Below are 20469 nucleotides of genomic sequence, written 5' to 3'. Positions count from 1 at the left end.
ATATGTAAGATCTTGCATCTTACACAGCATTTGAGGAAGCACTAAACCCTAGTCCTGCCTAAAAGCAGAGCAAAGCTCAACAGCCCAAATAGTCCCTGTGAAAAGCTGGTGTTCAACAGAGCCTGTACAGGAATGTTGCTTGACAGGGGTCAGTGATTTCTCTTTGGCCTGTTTGCCCTGTGCACAGGTAAAGAGGATGTCAGTATTCACCTACCAAGTGTGGTGTTCTTTACTTTCCTGCAGACTAATTTCCTGCAGACTTCTGTATTTTTAAATTTCTGAGTGCATTCTGAACTGTACTCTGTAGTTTCTGTGTCTTAGTTCCTCCTATGCCAACTGGGATGAGAATGCATTGCTACCTCTCAGAGGTATTTCATGGATAAATACTATGAAGATTTAGAGGTGTTAAGACATAATTTTCAACATTTTGCTATCAGCTCTCTTATTCTGACCTAGTAAAAGAGGCAAGATTGCCATACTGGGTTGGTGGTACAGAATAAGTTTACTAATAGATTTTTGTCTCATTTTTTTCATTCCCTCTGAAGGTCTTCCACTTGGGAGATCTAAACAGCTTCTTCATGTTGCTAGTTTTATTCTTAATATATTAACAAGATCAGAGCTTGGAGAATATATAAAATAAATCACCACTCTTCATTTAAATTTTTAAATGAATTCACTTTGACTGATTTTGAATCCCTATGGTGTGTGCTTCCACATATATTTTAGTAAATAGGTTAACAGGAAGATACATTCAGGACAGGTAATTTTCAGGAACAGTTTTAGAATATATAAGGAAAATGGATCATAAATTCACAATTGTTCAAACAGGAAGCAATTCTACAAACTGGAAGCAATTCTACATTGGCTATAAATATTATGTTTCTCCAGTAAGGTTACAGATATCAATATGATGTGAACTACTGAGATTATCTGTTAGATCTAGAGCACTTCACGAAAGATGCTGTTGTATACTTCCCATGGAGTTCAGTACTTCAGGATTTTGGAAAGCTGACGAGATATTGTGTGAGGATATCATTGACTACCTCTGGATAAAAGCATATATAATTTCTGATTCCTCTTAACTGATTATCAAGGTAGTGTCCATGGCATTTACATCTATTTTAAGGTCTCTTTGCAAATCAGAGTCACAGACAATGACAACACTATAAGTGAGATTTGAATAATGGCACACAAACCTTAAGTGAGTTCCTGAATCCTGGAAAGGGCTCAGGTGTGTTATACATTGAGAATGGGTAAATTATACATTTATAGCCCTGTGAGGCCTGCATGCAAAATTGTTTCTAGTTTATTCAAAATGCATGCTATTCAGTTTTTGCTTATTCCAATGTGTTTAGTAAACAAGAGTCACTTGTGAATGATATGTTCTAAAATCAAATTTAAGGGTAAACTTAATTATGTTCACAGATGGTGAAGCATAATTGATGACAGTATGTCAATGTAAACTGGAACTAGCTGTGTCTAAAAACATATCATCACCATCAACAACATAACATTATGAATATTTTAAATGACTACTTTATAAAAAGGATGAGCTGGTTAATTCTGGTTGCCTCCATACATGGCCTAGTGTATGTCAACTATTTTTGTTTATATGAGCTTCTACTGCATTTGTTGCTACAGATCTTGCTTTTTATTATTGCTGCAAAGAATCATCAGGGGAAATATTTTGGTAGCAAAAGGAAAATACATAGAGTACACTTTTCATGTAACAATAATTGGGATGCTGCCACCTGAATTTCATGGGGATTTAGTAAGAAAAATATGAGAACATAGCCTTCTTTCTGCTTGATTTACCATCATCAATAGTGAAATTCTATGGTTTTAATATTTCATTTGATAGAAGCCGGTTCCCATTTACATAAGACAGAGCAAATCCAACTGTAGAAGAGCATTGGCATCTCCAAAGGAAAGACAGGACGTTTATTCACTATATGATCACAGTTCTTAAGGATGAAATTGCACTCCAGTGGTCTGAACATTTTGTATGATTACCAGGTTTACATGTTTCCAAAAAAAACTTTCCCAGTATTGTTCATTTATTATTAAGATCTGATCTGATTCACAGATAGTCTTCTGTATGACCAGTGGGGTGTGTGCATGGCCTGGGGTGTCTGTCAAGGAACTCAAGTGTCACCCAACCCTAACTCTCTAGGACTAGAATTAGTTTTAAATATACTTAATCTCAGATTATTCTTTTCTATTTAGGAGATGCTTGCAAAAGCAAGTAGATGTTTACAATATTTGTATAAAATCCCTTCAAATTTAGAGAAATCGGAAGGGAAATATAATCTGCTTAGTACAATTGATTTTTTTATCATTATTATCATCATCATCGTCATCATCAATTATTATATCATTGCAAATGTGATGTTACTTTTACACATTCTGTTGTAGAAATAATTGAACAAAGCAGTGATTTCCTCTGTAAGGAACCCATGCAAGAGAAGTTCATAAGAGTGGCATAGAGTGGAAAATATGAAATATGAGAAAAAGACAAGGTTGTGCTCTTATCTTTGAAAATCTACCTATCTATATCCATCACTTCTCCCCGGGCTTCTTTATAATTGGACCCATTGTCAATACAAAAGATGTTTGTTAGTATTAAAGTGTCAGTGCCTTGGTGCTATGTAGCTGTGAACCAGCTGTTGATGTTCCCAGGTGGACAGTAAGGTACATGATGGGGAAAATGTTTCTGAGGAGGTGTTTGTAAGCTGCTATTGCTCTTGCAAGTTGTTACAAACAACTGATTAACAGTGGCATTCCTCCACCCCTGCATTTCCATTTGCCGTGGCTTTATCTTCAGTGATAATGGAACTGAAGAATTTTTGTGGATTCTCTGGCATACAGCAAGGCTTCAATAGCAGCCTTCTCCAAATGCAGAAAACAGAGTGGGATTTGTCTGTGGTGGTTATGCATAAGTGTGATTAGAGAAAGAATGTATGAATTTAAATAGATTTTATTATTTTTATTATGATTAATGGTATGCTTTTCTTTACATTATGTTTCTTTCCTGACAGAGGAGAATTTAGATTTCATGAATTAATTACAAGAAACACTCAGGCAGAAATAGGTTAACAACAAAATGGAACAACTTTACAACACTGAATAACTAAATAATAAAACAGAAAATAAAAGAAATTAATAATACTTGTGCCATTAAAATATGAGAACTCTGGGAAAATCATTGAAGAAAACATTTCACTACAAGAAGAAATTCAATAGGCTAGTGAAATTTTCTCTGAAGAAAGCATGTCCAATGAATGCTATGCCCATTCAAGCATATCCATGAGACTTCTGTGAGTGTAAGTTTATGCATCTTTGTTGAAATGGATTTTTTTCCAGGGCTGCAAAACAGAGGCAGATCAAAGCATCTATCTCATATGTTCTACTGTGTTATGAGTATATCAATTGTGATTTGAAAATATCCATTATGAAATCTATGCTTAAAACAAACATAGACACTGCAACATAACAGGTCTAAGGCCATTTTTATTACCTTACATTACACATTCAAAATATATGATTGTTTGATGCTAAGCTATGTCAGAAGTAGAGAAATAAGATTTGTTTTGAAGTAAAAATTAAAACATCTTTTCACATGTTTCTGGATGCACTGGGTTTGAGTCAAGCTTTTGGTAGCAGGGGGAGCTGTAAGGTGTCCTCTATGAGAAGAGACCGGGAGCTGCCATCATGTTCAACAGAGATGTCCACCGCTGAGCTGGTGGCACTTTTATGATAAGATATTTAAGAGTAAAAATTATGCATAGAAGCTGTGAGAGAGAACTAAGAAAAATGGGATGGAAACAACCATCAAAGAAGAGGGAGAAGGTTCCCCAGGCACCGGAGTGAAGATTCCCCTGCAGCCACAGCCTGCGGTGAAGACCATAGTGATGCAGATTGTCCCTCTGCAGCCTGTAGAGGATTGAGGGGAAGCGGGTATCCACATTGCAGCTTGTGAAAGATCCCACACCAGAGCAGGTGGAAATGACCTGAAGAAAGCTGCAGCCCAAGGATAGCCCACAAAAGAGTGAGTTCCTGGCAGAAAGGAAAGCAGACCACATTGGAGCACGCTTTCTGTCAGAACCTGTGGCTCTATAGGGGATCCATACTCTAGTAATCTGTTGCTGAAGGTTTGTACCCTTGGAGAGGACCTATGCTGGAGCAGATCATTAAGACCTACATCCTGTGGAACAACCCCACATGCAAACAGTGGAAAAATGGGAAGAAGGAGCGACAGAGATTAAGTGATCACAGCCCCCCTACTCCATCCCACCTATGTCACTCAAGGGGAGAAGGAAACAGAAGAGTCAGGAACAGGAACAAGGGCATAAAGATAGGCTTGAGGAGAAAGGTTAGGAGTGGAGAGAAGGTATTGTTAGCATTGTCTCTGTTTTCTCATCATCCCACTGTATTTTTAATTGCAATAAATTACATTAATATTCCCCAAACCAAGACTGCTTTTCCCATTTTGGTATTTGACAAGTGATTACCTGCTCTTTATCTCAGCCCACAAGCTTTTCATCTTATTCTTCCTATGAACCTTTCTTATGAAGACAGGGTGAGACAGTTGTTGTTCTTCAACCTGGAGAAGAGAAGGCATCAAGGAGAAAAAAAGCCTTATTATAAAAGTCTTGCAGTATCTAAAGAGGCTTATAAGAGAGCTAGAGAGGGACTTTTGACAGGGGGCTGTACTGTACTGGTAGGACAAAGTCTAACGGCTAAAAGCTGAAAAAAGATAGATTTGTATTTGATATTAGAAAGAAATTCTTTCTTTGTAAGGCGTTGGAAGAGGTTTCCCAGAGAACTTGTGGATGACACATCCCTGGAATTGTTCAAGGCCAGATTGGATAGGGCTTTTGCAGCCTGGTCTAGTGGAAGGTGCCCCTGTCCATAGTGGGTGAGATGATTTTTAAGGTCCCTTCCAACACAAATGATTCTGTAATTCTGGCTAATTGGCTTGGTGGTCATTTGGCAGCCAGCCAAGTTTAACCCATTATGGACCATCTTTCGAAAGCAATACCTCTGATACAAAGTATAAGATCAAATTGTCTATTTACTGTGGTTTTTCTTCACTGTCTCTGTAAATTCATGTCACTTTATATATTTGGATTGGCTGAGTTACCCCTGAAGCTTCTTAGAACTCTACTGACTTTACAGGGCACCTACAATGATGAGTTTTTAAATGATTGAAGTTGCAAAGAAAATTTGATGAGTCTTACAGTTTCTATGTAGAAGTGAACAGAATAATTTTGAAATTACTATTTCTCTTAGGAGACTGTTGGACTTTTCTCTAAATAGCTGTCTTCTGCAGTGGGTACTGTAGTGTTTTAGTCTGTCAGATCTCTTTTTTTTTTGCCTGACAGCCAAAGGCATTCATATCAGAATATCTGAGATGGGAATTTGAGTACTAACTTAATGACAACCAATTCAAACAGAAGTTTAGGGAAGAAAATTTCATACCTATGTATGAGACGTCACATCCAACATTTGGGAAAAGGATATGAAGTAAAATGTTGAGCTTATTTTATCTCTCACAACTACTTCTGAATGTTCATTCATCAGTATGAGTTCACCTTAGAGCTGTCTTTACTATTGATATCCAACAAGTTGAGTGCTCTATACTTTGTGTGCTTCAGGCAAGGCATGAAAGACAATGTGGCCCACTGCAGTTAGTATAGGGTTAGGAGCTGCTGACACCAAATTGCAGCTCTTTTAAAGGCTTGCTTTGTGTCCTGCAAGAGTATGCTTAACAGTGTCAGGTTCTCAATAAGAATCTTCTCTGAAAAGGCTAGCAACATTTTTTTTTCTTTTCCCAAGAGCCATGTGAGGATATATCACTTACAATTTGCAAAGCATTTTGGAACTAAAAATCGATACTTTAGAGTACAGAACTATGACTGTTAGCATGACTGCTAAAACTAGCAGTATTTAATCCCTTTTTAATGAATTCATTAAAATCTGGATCTCAGCAAAATCTGGATTTTGCTGAGATCTCAGCAAAATTTTATCCAATTTTGGATAAAATCTATCCAATTTTTTCAGTTCTGAGGTGAGTGTCAGAATACTGGGAGAAATTTTCATTACTAAATTCTCATACTTAGCTAAAATCAGGTTATTCTATGCAAAAATTTTGAGTAAATTTAGGCAAGTTAAACATTAAAAGAATAAAGATACAAAGAAGTTCTTTGATGAATCATTATTTGTGATACTGTGGAAAACCAAAAAGTTTTCACAATGTGGGAATTTAAACAGATAAATCTTAAAAAATTGTCCAAAATGTCAAGAATTTTTTAAGATTCTGTTGCATGATTAAAAAAGTGAAGGTTCTGAAGTGCTCATTTTTAGCATTTGCTTTCTGAGATAGCCAAATTTAATTTATATCTGCCATTGACTTTGGCAATGCTGCTTCATTTGTGAGCCATTATGTAATAGCTGTTATTTGACAAAGTGTCATTTCATGCTTTTCTGAGATAACTGGAGTAACTGGGAAAGAAAAAGTATATAGAATAGTATCGTAATATGTGATGAATACATTCTGTACTGCAAGCACAGAGACAGCAACAAATAAAAGCATAGGAAGAAAGGTTTATTTTCCAATTCCAGTAATTTAAATAGTTTAATGTATTAGAATATTGTAACTGAAGCCTACCACCTAAATGCTAAGTTGATTATGAAATTTGGTAAAACCACAGAACATTTTGAACACCTGAGTTTTCCGGTTTTACAGGCATTGAATGTATAGGCCTGGTCATAGCCACTTGCTATGATAACTTTGCTAGAAAATACTGTGTTTATACTATTAATTTTTATCCTATACAAATCCCTTAGAAATTTACTACGGAAACAACAGCATTGCCAGCCAGTCAAGGTATGGGATTGTCTCATTCTGCTCTGCACTCCTGCAGTCTCACCTTGAATATCATGTGCAGTTTTCATCACACAATATAAGAATATTAGAGAGTCCAAAGAAGGGCTACAGAGATGGTACAGGGCTTCTAGGGAAAGCCACATGAGAAACAGCTGAGGTCACTTAGTCTGTTCAGCCTGGAGAAGAGAAGATTCAGGGGGGAAGCTGTGGCAGTGCAGGTGGCTCCAGTCACTCTCTCTCCTGAGGAGAACTCAGACAACTAGCTCCACTGGTCAGCAACCCAAGTTTACCATGTAACTTTCAGCCACGGTGAGAACCCATGATTCCCTTGTTCTGTCTTTTGCATATTTTCTCCCAACTGGTTAATGTTCCCCCCCACCCCTCTCTGTTTTATGTATAAAGTTATGAATATTCATTTTCCTTCTTTAATATGTATCAGTTCTAGAAAGTTCTTTTTTCCTCGATGCCCCATTGGATCCTTCCCTGAGTCCCTCCTAAGTGTTGTTCCCATTGGTTCCCTTCCTGTCAATCCCACCTGCTTGTCTCTATCCCATTGTCTGAGATCCCTTTCCCCACCTATCTGTACCCAGCATAAGATCCCTGGACCCTCCCACCAATTGGCCTCTTCATCCCTGTCTTTTCACTGGAATAAATTTGCGTGGAACACATACGGAGAGTCCCCTCTCTTTACTTCTTTGCCTTTGCCTGTGTGCCTGTTTAACAGTGACAGAAGGATACAGCCCCTTTTGGGTGAGGAGCTCTGCCCCTTTTCATTGTGTGTTGGGCACTGAGTGCCGCCTTCCAGAGGGGTTTCAGCGTTGACCTCCGGGCGTCTTTGTGTCGGCATGTGAGGGGTAAAACCCCCTTCTGCCAGCTCCCAGTGGCTGAAAACCCCTTAGGGACCTTGTTGCAGTCTACAGCTTCCTCATGAAGGAAGAGGAGGGGCAGATACTGATCTTTTTTCTCTGGTGGCCAGTGACAGGGCCTGAGGGAATGGCCTCAAGTTGTATCAGGGCATATTTAGGCTGGGTATTAAGAAAAGGTTTTTCACCCAGAGGGTGGTTGGGCACTGGAACAGGCTCCCCAGAGAAGTGGTCACAGCCTAACAGAGCTCAAAAAGCATTTGGACAATTTGTAAAATGTTCTCAGGTACATGGTGTGACTCTTGGATCCTCTGCAGCACCATGAGTTGGACTTAATGATTCTTTTGGGTCCCTTCCAAATCAGTGTATTCTGTGATTCTGTGATTGTAATTAAGGATTTGTTTTGGTTAAAGTATATGGTTTATTTTAAGCAAATTTCATCTATGCAATCAAAGACAAATAAAATTTGCACAGTTTATCTTGTGTGACCTGCAACCAACTGACTTGCATGAATCCAGAGTGAAATGGACAGTATTTTAACCAACAGCACTGTCCCATCTTTTCTGGCAGATGCATTCTGTTTTTCTGGTTCATCTATTACTGTTCTATTCTGAGTTCATGACTGCTTTTTATGTTCAATACAATAGCTAATTATTGTACTAAGCAGCTTTTCTAAAGGCTTTGCTGTTTCATCTTTGATGCTTCATGAACAGAATGGCAAATTAAAACATAGATAAATGATCTAAAATTGAAAACAATTGTTCTACTTATCATTTAATAGTAGACACAAGGCCTTTTTAGGAGAATATATATATACAAAGACATTTACAAGTCTGCTATTCTACAACTCATGCATCACCTCCTCTCCAATTTTTTTGCAGTAATAGCTGTGTAATGAGTCTGTTTAGGATACATCTTACTAAATGGTTCTAATCTATATAGGTTCTCACTCCACACTCATCACCATAGTACCCGAGCAACTTCCAGTAGTGCATTAAGCAATGTGACTAACATCTGTCACATATTTTGGTCTCTCATCATTTCCCCAGGGGTAGATCTATGTGCAGTGAAGTGTTTTGTTTTGTATTTATTTATTTTTCAAGTGGTCCATGACTTGGGGATTAATTAGTCTACACAGGGTCACGCACAAAGTAAAGATTACTGTGAATCAGAGAAAAATGTAAATAGGGAAATGCTTGCCTTGAATTGAGGTACTGAAATTAATATTCCAAACATTAAGGTATACCTCTTGATATTTTTTTCATGTGCATATACCCAAAAATTTTTTTCTGCAGTGTCTTCTTAGGAAATTTTACAACATCTTTCTCTGAGAAGTGTGTGAAACCAAATCTTTGACACTAAGCAAACCACAATATACACCTGGAGCTTTTGTATTTCACATCTGAGAGCTGATCTTCACAGTTTATTTGTGTGTTGTCTAAAAATAACTAGCAATAAACTTAAGCAGCTATTTTGGTTATACTGCAAAGGTAGGGACCCAAGTCAGAACCACACTGACAGAGTTTTATGTTTCTTTCCATCCAGGACCACATATAATCTTAACTATTGGCTTTCTCATTTGAAGACAATAAACGTAAAGCAGATGCCTGCTAGTAAGCATGTGTTTAAGCACTCTCTTGTTTCCATGAATCACAGCATAAAGACAGTAAAAGACCTATTTAGAACCTTTATCCCATTTCTCAGACCATGTGCAGTTCACATATGCTTCCCTCATGGCAGATTTGATAGGGAATTTTTTGTTTTCCAGTTGTTTGAAGTGGTTCAAAGTAAGGTTCATTTGCTTCAAAGCACAATTGCATAGCTTAGCCAACCTTGGCTGACTGGCTATTCCCTCTGAGTTAATTATCTTTTTTTGGTCTCTTCTTAGTTTTCTTCAGTGATAAAGCAACAAATTCTTAAAACCATACATTATTTTTTCATCTCAGGGTGCAGAGGAAAATTAAGGTGAGGAGACACTTTGATGCATATGTTAGAAGGCTAAGCTCTTGGCATCATTCTATGTCACCAGATGTCAGGCAGGGCAGGAGTTACCTTCAGTGCTGTGCGGTTCCAAGGTCTAATCAGGGCATCAGAAGATGTGAGTTAGAATTGCTCAGAACTGCCCTAAAGCCCACTAAACAATCTGTTTACTGCTTTACTCTCGAGTGATAAAAACATTATTTGGTTTATATATTTAATTTGATTGAAAAGAACACATGATTTATTCCCTCTCTTTCCCTTGGGTAGTCTGATACATGATTTGCAGATGGCTTTGTTCCCTCACCACTATGTTCCCTCTTTAAGTGTTCTGGAATCAAATCTGCTTCTAATAACAGGGAGGTTGTGGGTTCGATCCCTGTATGGGCCTTTCACTTCAGAGTAGGACTTGATGATCCTTATGGGTCCCTTCCAACTCAGAATACTCTGATTCTGTGTGAAATATCTGACCCTCTTCCTAAGTGCTGTTGTACCTTTGTGCTTTCTAAATCATAGAAGGGCAGAACAAAGGGCAGAGATGGCTTTCAGTGTAATGCTTATTTGAAAAGATATTTGGTAAATTTCTGGACATGCATAGAAATTAGAAAAGAAAATAGAGTCTTTTGAATCTAATGATTATTTAAGATGTGCTCCATTGTACATACTAATAAAGCATCATTGTTTGTATTAATTTAAGTAAAATTTATGGCATCGCTGATGATTTTTATCAGCATGATATTGCTATGGAAATTTAGCTAATAAGAAAAATAATGAACTCCTGTGCAGTTTCAAATTGCTTAATAGAGAAGATTTATCGCAAAATTTCAAATTTGTTTTCAAGCAAGATAAAATGTACATAATATTTTTATACTGTTCTGTATTTTTAGGCTTGAGTTATGTGTGTTGGAAAATCTGGATTTATTAGTAGTTTATTTAAAGAGGTATAAAAGAACCAAAATTAATTAATGTAATAGTTTAAAATAAACTGTGTAAGCACACATATCAAAGAAAGCCATCAAGAGCTGAAGCTGGGATACCTAAGAAATCTGGAGTGAATTAGACATGTTCAGGAAGGTGTCTACTTCAGCTCTCTTTTACTACAGGTTTTTTCAAATGAAATCCTATTTGATCAAAGCTATCCAGAATGGCATTTTGACATAATGTGAAGTGCTTTAAAATATATGGAATTGGAATATTCCATAAGCACTAAAGGATACTGTCAGCTTGCCAGGATGAAGGCCTCTAAGAAGTGGACGAAAGCCTCGAGAGAGTGACAGAACTCTGCCAAACACAATAGATGTACTATGTATATGTGTGAAGGGAGGGACACAAGAGAGGGAAAGAAAGCAAATCCTCAGAAATTCTTTGTGCAGTATAAATATGTCATGTAAATTTGCCCCATTTGTGTATTAAGTATGCTCTAGGTGTACATATATATGTATATATGTCTGCATAAGTGCACTTTTGTATGTGCGTACACAAACACTAGGCTATATACTGAGCTTTTTTGGAGCTATGACAAAAAATCCCCTTTTGAATGGGATGAATGACACCTCCTAAGGAAATTTCATTTTTGTCCTTGCTCATGATTGTCTCTTGGTATTATTTAAACAGCCATCAATTTAAATATTTTAGTATTTTTAATAAAGTATATTTTATAGTTTTTGTAAAAGTACTAGCTTTGAGATGATAATTCACAGAGTTATGGTTGGTGAAAACAAATAAATTCAGTTCCTCAATTATGCTTAATCAAGCTTTAAACTAAATTGTGGTCTGCAGTGTTTTCACTAAGGGTTGGTGTGGTGTAAGAAAAGTGTGTTTCTGGTGTAAAATTCAAAATTATTTGAAAGTTCTTGGTTTGCTATATATGTCCTGCAATATTTATATTGTCACACAGTTCAAAACTACTGTTGTAACTTAATAGATGCAGTGATGATGTACAAACAACCAGAGACTTTTCATCCAAACTTATCCAAACAGAGCAAATTAATATTAGAAAATATTAGTATTTTTATTTACTGCATACTTTTACATTAAAACTAATGCATTTTTATTTCTTTCAAAGTAGTTTATCAATATTTTGATTTTTTGACTCAATCATGGGAAAAGAAAAAGGTTTTTCTGCAATATCAATCTCTTACCAAGTTTTCTATGCTTTCTTGAGTGATTATAACACCACTAGAAGGAAACATATGTCATTTACTAAGGTCCAAATATATTATTTTCCATACAAACTTGACTTCTTGTTTGTTACAACAAAAATAAAGGTAGAATAATGAAGTTTAGATTTAGAGATCTAAAGTAATATCATTTTTGACATAAAAGCAATTTCAGCTGCAAAAATTTTATACAGAATCTCAGAAAAATTCAGGCTTGATCAGGAAAACAAAAAAATCAAACCAAATGAACCAACCAACCAAAACAAAACAAAACCCAAAACAAAACAAATAAACAAAACAAATAAACAAAACAGAAAAAAAAGGAAAAAACAGTTTCATTTTCAGCATGTAATAGAATCATAGAATACTGTGTTGGAAAAGTACCCCAAGGTTCGTCTTGTCCAACCTTTCTTGGCAAAAGCAGGGTCTATACAAGATGGCCCACAGCCCTGTCCATCTGAATCTGAAGAGTGTTGGGGGAATCCACCACTTCTTTGGGGAGATTATTCCAATGGCTTCTTGTTCTCATTATGAAAATGTTCTGCCTGTATCCAATCAGAATCTCCACAGGAGTAACTTTTACCTGTTACCCCTCCTCTCTGTGTTGTTGTAGTGGTTTGGTCCAAAATACTCGTTACTTACTTACTTTCTGTGAGATAAGAATTAGGAGAAAGCAAAGCAGGCACAAAACTTAAAAGAATATAAAGAAGTTTATTAATAGACCTAAAAAAAAGGGAAAAAAGTCAGACCACACCTTCAGAACACTTCTCCCCCCCCCCTCTTTCTCCCTTCTCCCACTGACAATGTAAAAAGACAACCCTTGAGATTTTCAGTCAGTTCACCACTTTTATAATAACTTTTTTCAGTTCACTTAGGGAGAGGAGTCTCTCTTGCTCATTCTATGGAGACATCTCCACAAGAAATTCTCTCATGGCTTCAATGTCACAGCGAGACAGCTGCCCGGGTTGGTTCTCTGCTTGCATGTGAGAGTCCCTTTCCCCAACTTACAGCTTTTCCCACAACTGCTTTCGAGGATCCAATCTTGAGCTACTGGGGTACCATTTTAAGGTTGATCTGTTCAGAAACAAAGGTTCTCTTCACCTATCTCTGGGAGCATCTTCATTTCTAGGAGCAGAGGTCTTCTCCTTCCCTGGGAGCAAGAATCCTCATCACTTCCATCTCTCCCTGTTCAAGCTTCTCATCAAATCACAGCTACTTCAGCATTTGCTTATTTCAGCACAGGTACTTTTGCTCACAGTCATTTGCTTGTTTCAGCATAGGTGCTTTTGCTCACAAGTGCAAGTTGAACGCTCCACCCCCCATGCTTTCATGAAATTACAATGGGTACTCTGATGTGTCATAGTCCATCACCACCATAGCTTTACAACAGAATTTCAGCTTCTAAGCATCTCCTCTTTCTCCTCCCTCAGGATTTCAGCTTTTCCTTCTTTACTGACTTTGGTGTCTCTATGGTGTTTTCTCAGGAGAGAACTGATGTCTGCAGGCTTCATCTGTTCTGGAGGAAACTTACAGCACTAAAAGGGTTAATCTCACCCAGCCCTGCAGCTGGAATTCCCTTATCACTGTTGGTCACATGATCTTTGCTGGGCAGCAGGCCTCAGATGAGTCTTCTGCCACACTAGAGGGGAGCAGGGGAAAGCCAGGCTGCGCTGCCTGTATGGATCAGGGCTGCAGGGGCCGCAGATGGAACAGGGCCGCACGGCTCCAGGATGGCTGTGTCCCGGGCTGGCCCAGGCTCCGCTGGGCCACATGGACCCCCCCCCTCCCTTCCCCCAGTTACCTGTCCCAAGGCCGGAAGCAAGAGAGAGCTTTCCCAGGGTATGTTAATTCTTAAATGTGGACCACAGAGGCGTGTTAAGCTCCTTAAGTGGCTTAAAAAGGTCCCAATATTCAAACTAGCCAGTTGATAGGTTCTGTTAGGTCATAGAAGAAGCTGTAAGCAGCTCTTTGCAAGAGAGTCACTTCCGTAGCTGTGCTATCCCATGACAGTTGTAAAAAGGGAGTCCCAGCCTTATCTTTAACCATCTTTTAAATATTGGAACATTATGATCAGGTCTCCTCCAAGCCTTCTTTTCTCTAGGCTGAAAAAACCCAGTTCTCTCAGTGTTTCCTCACATGTCAGGCTTCCCAGTCCTGTTCAACTTCTTTGGGGCCCTTTGTTGGATCATGTCTTTTTTGTACAAGGCTGGTATCAGCATTAGCTGAGGAACTTTGAAACTTCATTCTCATTATTTGACTTAAGAAAATTGCAAAAATGCTGTCTCATGAAGCTCAATATGTCAGAGGAGATATTCAGCATCAGAAAATGTTGCTGGCAGGCAGTTTTCTACTAGTCTGTATGTTCTCAGTTTCCATCTTAGGTACTGGTTGTATTACTAGAATATGTAAGGATGCCTTTCTTATCTCAGGTAATGTTCAGTGCTCCACTTAAAAGAGATCTCTGATGCCTTTCTATTTATAGAGTATGTCTTTCCTTCTATCTTGCACCTCAAAGGGTGAGGCTGACAAGAAATATTGTGTATGACTAAGTAATTTCATACCTCTAGGAACTCATGACACATTCTCTGTACAAAACAGCAACAACAAAGCCCTAACAAACTTAAAAAAAAAAGGGAAAATTCAACCTTCTTCCTCAGAAAACAGGTGTTTCTCTTATGAAAATACTTAATTGTTAGCATGATACCCAGCAAACAGCAATTAAAACATTTGTTTATGCATTACTGTGCTAAAACAAGCAGATCTTCTTGACAACTTTGCTGTATTAAAAAAAAAGATCTAATAAGACAGAGATTGCAACTAACTTATTTTTTCTTTCCTGGAATATGCAAGGTTAGGATAGTTTCCTTGAGATTCTGTCTGCTCTGGTCCTATCCCTTAGGGTTCCTGTGAAATAAGGAATAGATTGTGTTTCTGTTCCCTTCCTTGTTCTGTTTGGGTAACCAAGCGAAATGACAACATGGGAACAAACATCATCAAAACAACCCTAAACCTGAAAAAAAATCTACCCTATAAAAAGGTGTAGCAATTAGTACATACTTCCTGCTAGGGAGTTAAGTGTGGGATTCAGCTTCTCTGAGGCAGACAGTCTTCTTATCCACCCATGGCATTACCAGATGCATGATTTGGTTAAGTTGCAGATGGTATACCTTGGAAGGCTTTGTCTTTTGAAGGCTCTGTATTTTGTTGTTCTTCTTACATTCACTTGCCTCCCTATGTTCACTTGCCATTTTCCTTTTTTCTTTTACTGCTTTATTCTTTCTTTGTCTCATCCTGTTAAACTGCTATTGGTGCAAAACTTAGTAGAATGTTACTGACTTTTAGCTACTTGTTATATTTTGGATGACCCAAGTGGAAAACTTGGGTTTAGTGGTTGGTTAATAACTTTTTCTATCCGGAATGGAGAACTATTCACACAGTCTTATACAGCTATTAAATGAGTTAATTCTGGAACAAGCTTATGGAGAACAATTCATTGAATGCAACTTAGTACAGTATCAGAACTAACCAGAATCAGAATTATGACTGGCAGAGTTTACAAGCTGAGACATTGAACCAACCATGTTATGACAGAGATACTGATATTCTGGAGTAAGATAAGTTGCACCATAAGGTTGAAAAAATCTTTACAAATCCTGAATCAGAGATATCTGTTTCATGCACCGTCTCAGTAGCTGGCTTTCTGTGGCATTCATCAGTCTGCCTCTTCATAACATATTAGTCTTTAGTGCTGCAAGAATGATAATCTTCATCCCATTCACTTACGTGAATTTCTCCTGGGCATAGGAGCTTCTTTTCCTCTCTTTGCGCTGTGCCAGGCTTCTGCATGGAAGCACTCAAATGTTACCATGACACTGTGAAAGATGTTAGCTCACACTGAAGAAAGATTTTGTGGGGTTTTCTCTGTGAAATTACTTCCTGCATGCACATGCATGAAGGGGTGGTTTTTTTTTTTTTTTTTTTTTTTTTTTTTTTTTTTTGTGTATGTTTTTACTTCCCTATAGTCATGAGGAGCCCTTAGTTGTCCTGCTGAATTATGGCAAGGATCCAGTATAGATGCTGAAGTTTACAAAGCCCAGGTGGCATGCTGACAGATGAATTGTGATGGCGGCTTGAGGGCTTGGTATATTAAACATGCTGAGGGGGTGGGTGAGGAATGAGGGTCTCTGTGAATTGCACATCCTTCATCTGATCCCTTAAGCTTTACAAGAGCAAAATTCATTAAGGAGATTAAACGCAAGACCACGTCTGATGTGACAAGAGAGTGCAGTTGAATTTTTTTCCCGTTTGCCCAGCTCTGATACCTCAATATTAAATTGATTAGGTCATAGAAATGGCCTTATGGAACTTGTGAAATATTTAAAGCTCCAGCTTGGTCACAGGGCAGTCAGTATTGACACATTCAGACAGCCTTCACAAGATCAGTCTGCACCTGCTAAAGTACCACTTGTCTGGCTGACAGAAAAGTTTGAAAGGTGCCTGTTTAAATGGCCTATGTAGTACATGCTAGATAATTACCTTTTTAATCTGTTTGAAATAAGACTAGCACCTCATCCCATACAAGTCTTGAGTCTTCTGAACCCTCTCAAGGCTGATTCCACTGTTTGATTCTAATTAGTGGATTAAAAGTGAATAAAACAGCAGGGTTTTCAAAGTATTCTGCTCTTCCCTGTTTTACTTTACATGCACCCCAACTTAAATACAATCTGTAAGCTTTCACAACTCTAGGCAGGTATATCAGGTATGGGAGAGATTCAACATCTGCACTGAAAATATTAGCAATGATGAGATCAATCTCTTCTTTCTAGAAGGCAATCTGTAAGTCTGTGTTCTGTTTATACACACTTAGAAAATATTTAATCTAGGTTTGTTCATCTGACTTTTTCACGGGCTAGGTAATGGAATGCATCGAGTTTGATCCTGAGCAAGATATGTCGTATTTCTCTTTTTCCTAATTGTACCCTGTATGGATCTTTAACAATGTACTGTATCTTTGAAGCAGGTTAGTTTCCTGGAGATAAAACAACTCTTCATATCTGTTGTGAAGGAAGAAATTATATAGATGTGTTTCATCTGTATGGGAAGCACTATTATGTTAGGCTAGGTATGCATGGCTTTTATGCAAGAGTAATTGGAGATAAAACTCATGTAAGGGCACTGAGAATTTCAGATGTGAATGAAAAAAATCACATCAAAAGAAAAAAGAAACCTGTAGTGGAAACCTGTAGTCTGTGGAAAGCATGATGGCAATGAATAGTTTCTAAGGTTGTTGGTTCATTCTAGTTTTCATTTATTAGAGGCTGAGATTCATTTGACTCAGGTTTAATAGATTTCCAACCACAGGAGCACTGAGGAATCACCTTCTGAGGTGCTTACTGAGGTCATCAGTGAGACCTTTGAAGAGGGTGTCTTAAATTACAAGTGCTACCTGCAGCACTGAAATCAAAAGGGTGGTAGTGAATGTAGATACTGAGAGGTTCTTATTAAAGCCAAGTAAAAGATGAAAGAGAGGACCAAAGACATTAACTGTGGGACAGGAGAGACTGTGACAATTGTGATGCTTAAGATTATATTGGCACATATTTAATAAGTTATATTGTCACATGAGGAGTAGTAAAACAGCACAGCTTTACAAGGTATGTGGCTTCAGTATCAGAGAAACATGGAACATTTGCTGTTTCTTTGGTGTTGCATTGAAGGCAAAAGGAAGGAAAAAGAGTCAAAGCAGTGTCAGTCTTACTTATGTTCTTATTCTTTTATCATTAACCTGCTCTTTGGAGCAGCCAGTGGGTAGAACTTATTTCAGAACTAGGATAGAGTCACTGTGGAGGAAGAGTATTTTTATCTCCTTTTTGGCAATGTTTTATGCAATCTGCTCTTTGTTTGGTGTAGTTATAGGTCCTCTATGTTAGAACATTTTAAGTTATAATTTCATTTGTAGCAATTTCTGTTAGTTTGCCTCCACTTTGTGTAAGACATCTGAATGTTTCTAACATCATTTGAAATATGAATCATTTGGAAAAAGAATAGACAGCTGATAGACTCAGATAATCTTAGTTATAAAAGAGGGCTTTCCAGTTTTAGGTACAGAATACGAGCTGGGTAACTGGCTTCTGACACACTAATCAGTAGTCTGAGTAGTGAAAATATATGCCATTGAGGTTCAAGTGGAGTAATGTCTTCTCCCAGTGATACCATATAGAGTGATATTTTCCCTTGCTTCCCATGACACTTCGAATTCAGATAGCAGACCTATCTGTACCTGTGCAGCCATTTATCTGGTGAAAACATGAAACATTATTTTGGTCAATATCTGTTTGATATTTCTAAAAGTGTCTGTAACACTGTTAACAGTACCTGTCCTTGGTAGACAAAGAAGTTCAGCTGTTAAGGGATTTCAGCTAAGGTGTTTTAGAATTAAAATTCATGAATAGGGTTATACTTTTTCTGTGTCTTGTTCAGTTGACAAGACTGAAGGAAACTAACTTATCTCTGGTAAAGAAACCTCACTATCTGGGAAAAGTAGCACACCTTTTGTGCTGAAATGATAAACTTATTTAAATGTGATGGTATTTCACATAACAGAAGTAATTCTATTTTTTCAGTAACTTCATTCTCATGTCTGAGTAGTTTTATCAGGTTGCTGATGGTTGCAAACATATTCTTTTTACCCTGTGTGGAAGACAGCAGTGGGACAGAGGACAATGCTCTTTAGATACAGCCCAGGGTAACAAAACAACATTTATTCAATGACCAAAGAATCTGAATGAGTTGTTTTAGTATTAAAACCATGTTGTACTTAGGCAATCAAACTAGTGTATTTGCTAACTCTCCGTAGCTTCTGAAATGGAACACAAAGTTAAAACCTATAAATTACTCTTTTGAAAATTAAAAAATACCTAGTTTGCCATAAGTTCTGAGTGTAGGACAGCCTCAAAAACAGTTAAAAATACAGATTGCTTTGCTTCCCACTTACCTATAGTCTACAAAACTACAACTAGATATTTAGACATACCCAGCAGCACCTTAAGCAACATAGAGAGCATATATCCTATTTACGTAGAGGCTCTGTGGTCTTGAACACCCATGAATCACAACTTTGGTTTGCGGTATTCAGAATACCTCAAAGCTGGCCTCATTACACAGTGTAGAAAAAATAAAATTGCAACCACTCTCCCTGAAAGAGAAAATGTGCTTTATTTTTTGCTTTTTTATGATCAATTTAACTAGAAGTACTACTGACACCACTCAGCAGAAAAGAATATGGTAAGCTGGAGACTCAAAAGCTTTAAATTTATTTTGAAAAATTGGGAAGGGGAACTATGCCCAAGACACCCTTGCCCAATACTTACTAACGAACTGCTGTAGAGTTTTCTTTGTATTTGCTGTGTGTTAGGAGTCAGATTTCTTTTACTCTGCAGAAGGCACCTGTTGATTGCTATCACCAGTCTTTCATTCCATCATCTGCAAGTGGCACATCTCCTGCTACTCGCTGAATTTAGAGTACTGAGCTAACAATAAAACATACCTCTATTCATCTCTCTCGTTTGATACTGAATTGTCACAGTTGAAGGATTTATGTGATTATATGGGCAAAACTAGGAATCTGAGCAATATTCCTTTTAAAATGCACCCTCTGTTGATTATTTTATTTTTTGAACAAACATCTATTTGTAGTTGTAGTCATATTTCTGATCTAAAGTGAAACTGGTCTGTCTTTAGTAAACTTAGAGAGAAAAATGCTAAGTGCTACTGAGGAAAAAACAGAAAAATATGATCACCTCTGTTCAGAAATGTAAATCGCAAAATTAAAACAGATAACTGTGTGCCCAAATAAAGATTTATTTAGTTTGCTGGGCTTGTTTCTTAAAAGGTACCTGTTCATGAACACACATTAAAGCAAGGTAAAATTTTATAGACACATTTTTTATTAAACAGATGACATGGATAACCATGTTAAGGATTAAAAAGTACTTCTTACGAAATTTTAATTTCTAGAAGCAGGAATAGTTGCAAAGAACTTCATATACTAAATTTACTGACACAACCTAAAATCATTTAAAAGCTCTGGGATGAACAGTAGAACTCTAGTTACTTGAGCCCTGTTGGTTTTTTGAAATAGAGAATAGTGAATCTTGTGAATTGTCATCCACTATAATTTATAGATTTATTTAATCTCTCACAACACAGTCATCAGCCCAAAGAGTGATGGTGATTATAATTAAATACTGTTAGCAACCAGTCACAAGTGTTGTCTTCCAGGGCTTAGTTTTGGGGCCAATTCTGTTTAATATCTTTATCAATGACCTGGAAGAGGGGATTGAGTGGACCCTCAATACTTTTGCAGATGAATGGGAATGTTGATCTGCTGAAGGATAGGAGGCTGGATCAGTGCAGAGAGGACAACAACAAAATAATGTTGTTTAACCAGGAGAAAAGGAGGCTGAAGTGAGACCTGAAAAGAGGTTGTAACAAGGTGGTATTGAGCTCTTCTGCTAAATAACAAGTAATAGGACAAGAGGAAATGGTCTCAAATTGCATCAGGGGAGTTTTAGTTTGGATA

At 37.5% G+C, this 20469-nt stretch overlaps 1 long non-coding RNA gene across 1 annotated transcript; it reads right to left on the bottom strand.

The window, feature by feature from the left end:
- Positions 1–3205: 3205 nt before the first annotated feature.
- LOC138118758 (uncharacterized) lies at positions 3206–7233 on the bottom strand. The gene is made up of 4 exons (XR_011155279.1): positions 7180–7233; positions 6933–7065; positions 4512–4603; positions 3206–3365 (listed from the first exon to the last, which is right to left on the bottom strand). It is a non-coding gene; the product is annotated as an uncharacterized lncRNA (long non-coding RNA).
- Between the last annotated feature and the right edge of the window lie 13236 nt (positions 7234–20469).

Source organism: Aphelocoma coerulescens, chromosome 1, assembly GCF_041296385.1.
Source record: "Aphelocoma coerulescens isolate FSJ_1873_10779 chromosome 1, UR_Acoe_1.0, whole genome shotgun sequence".
Classification (NCBI taxonomy): Eukaryota; Metazoa; Chordata; class Aves; order Passeriformes; family Corvidae; genus Aphelocoma; species Aphelocoma coerulescens.
This window is presented reverse-complemented; position numbering and strand designations above follow the sequence as displayed.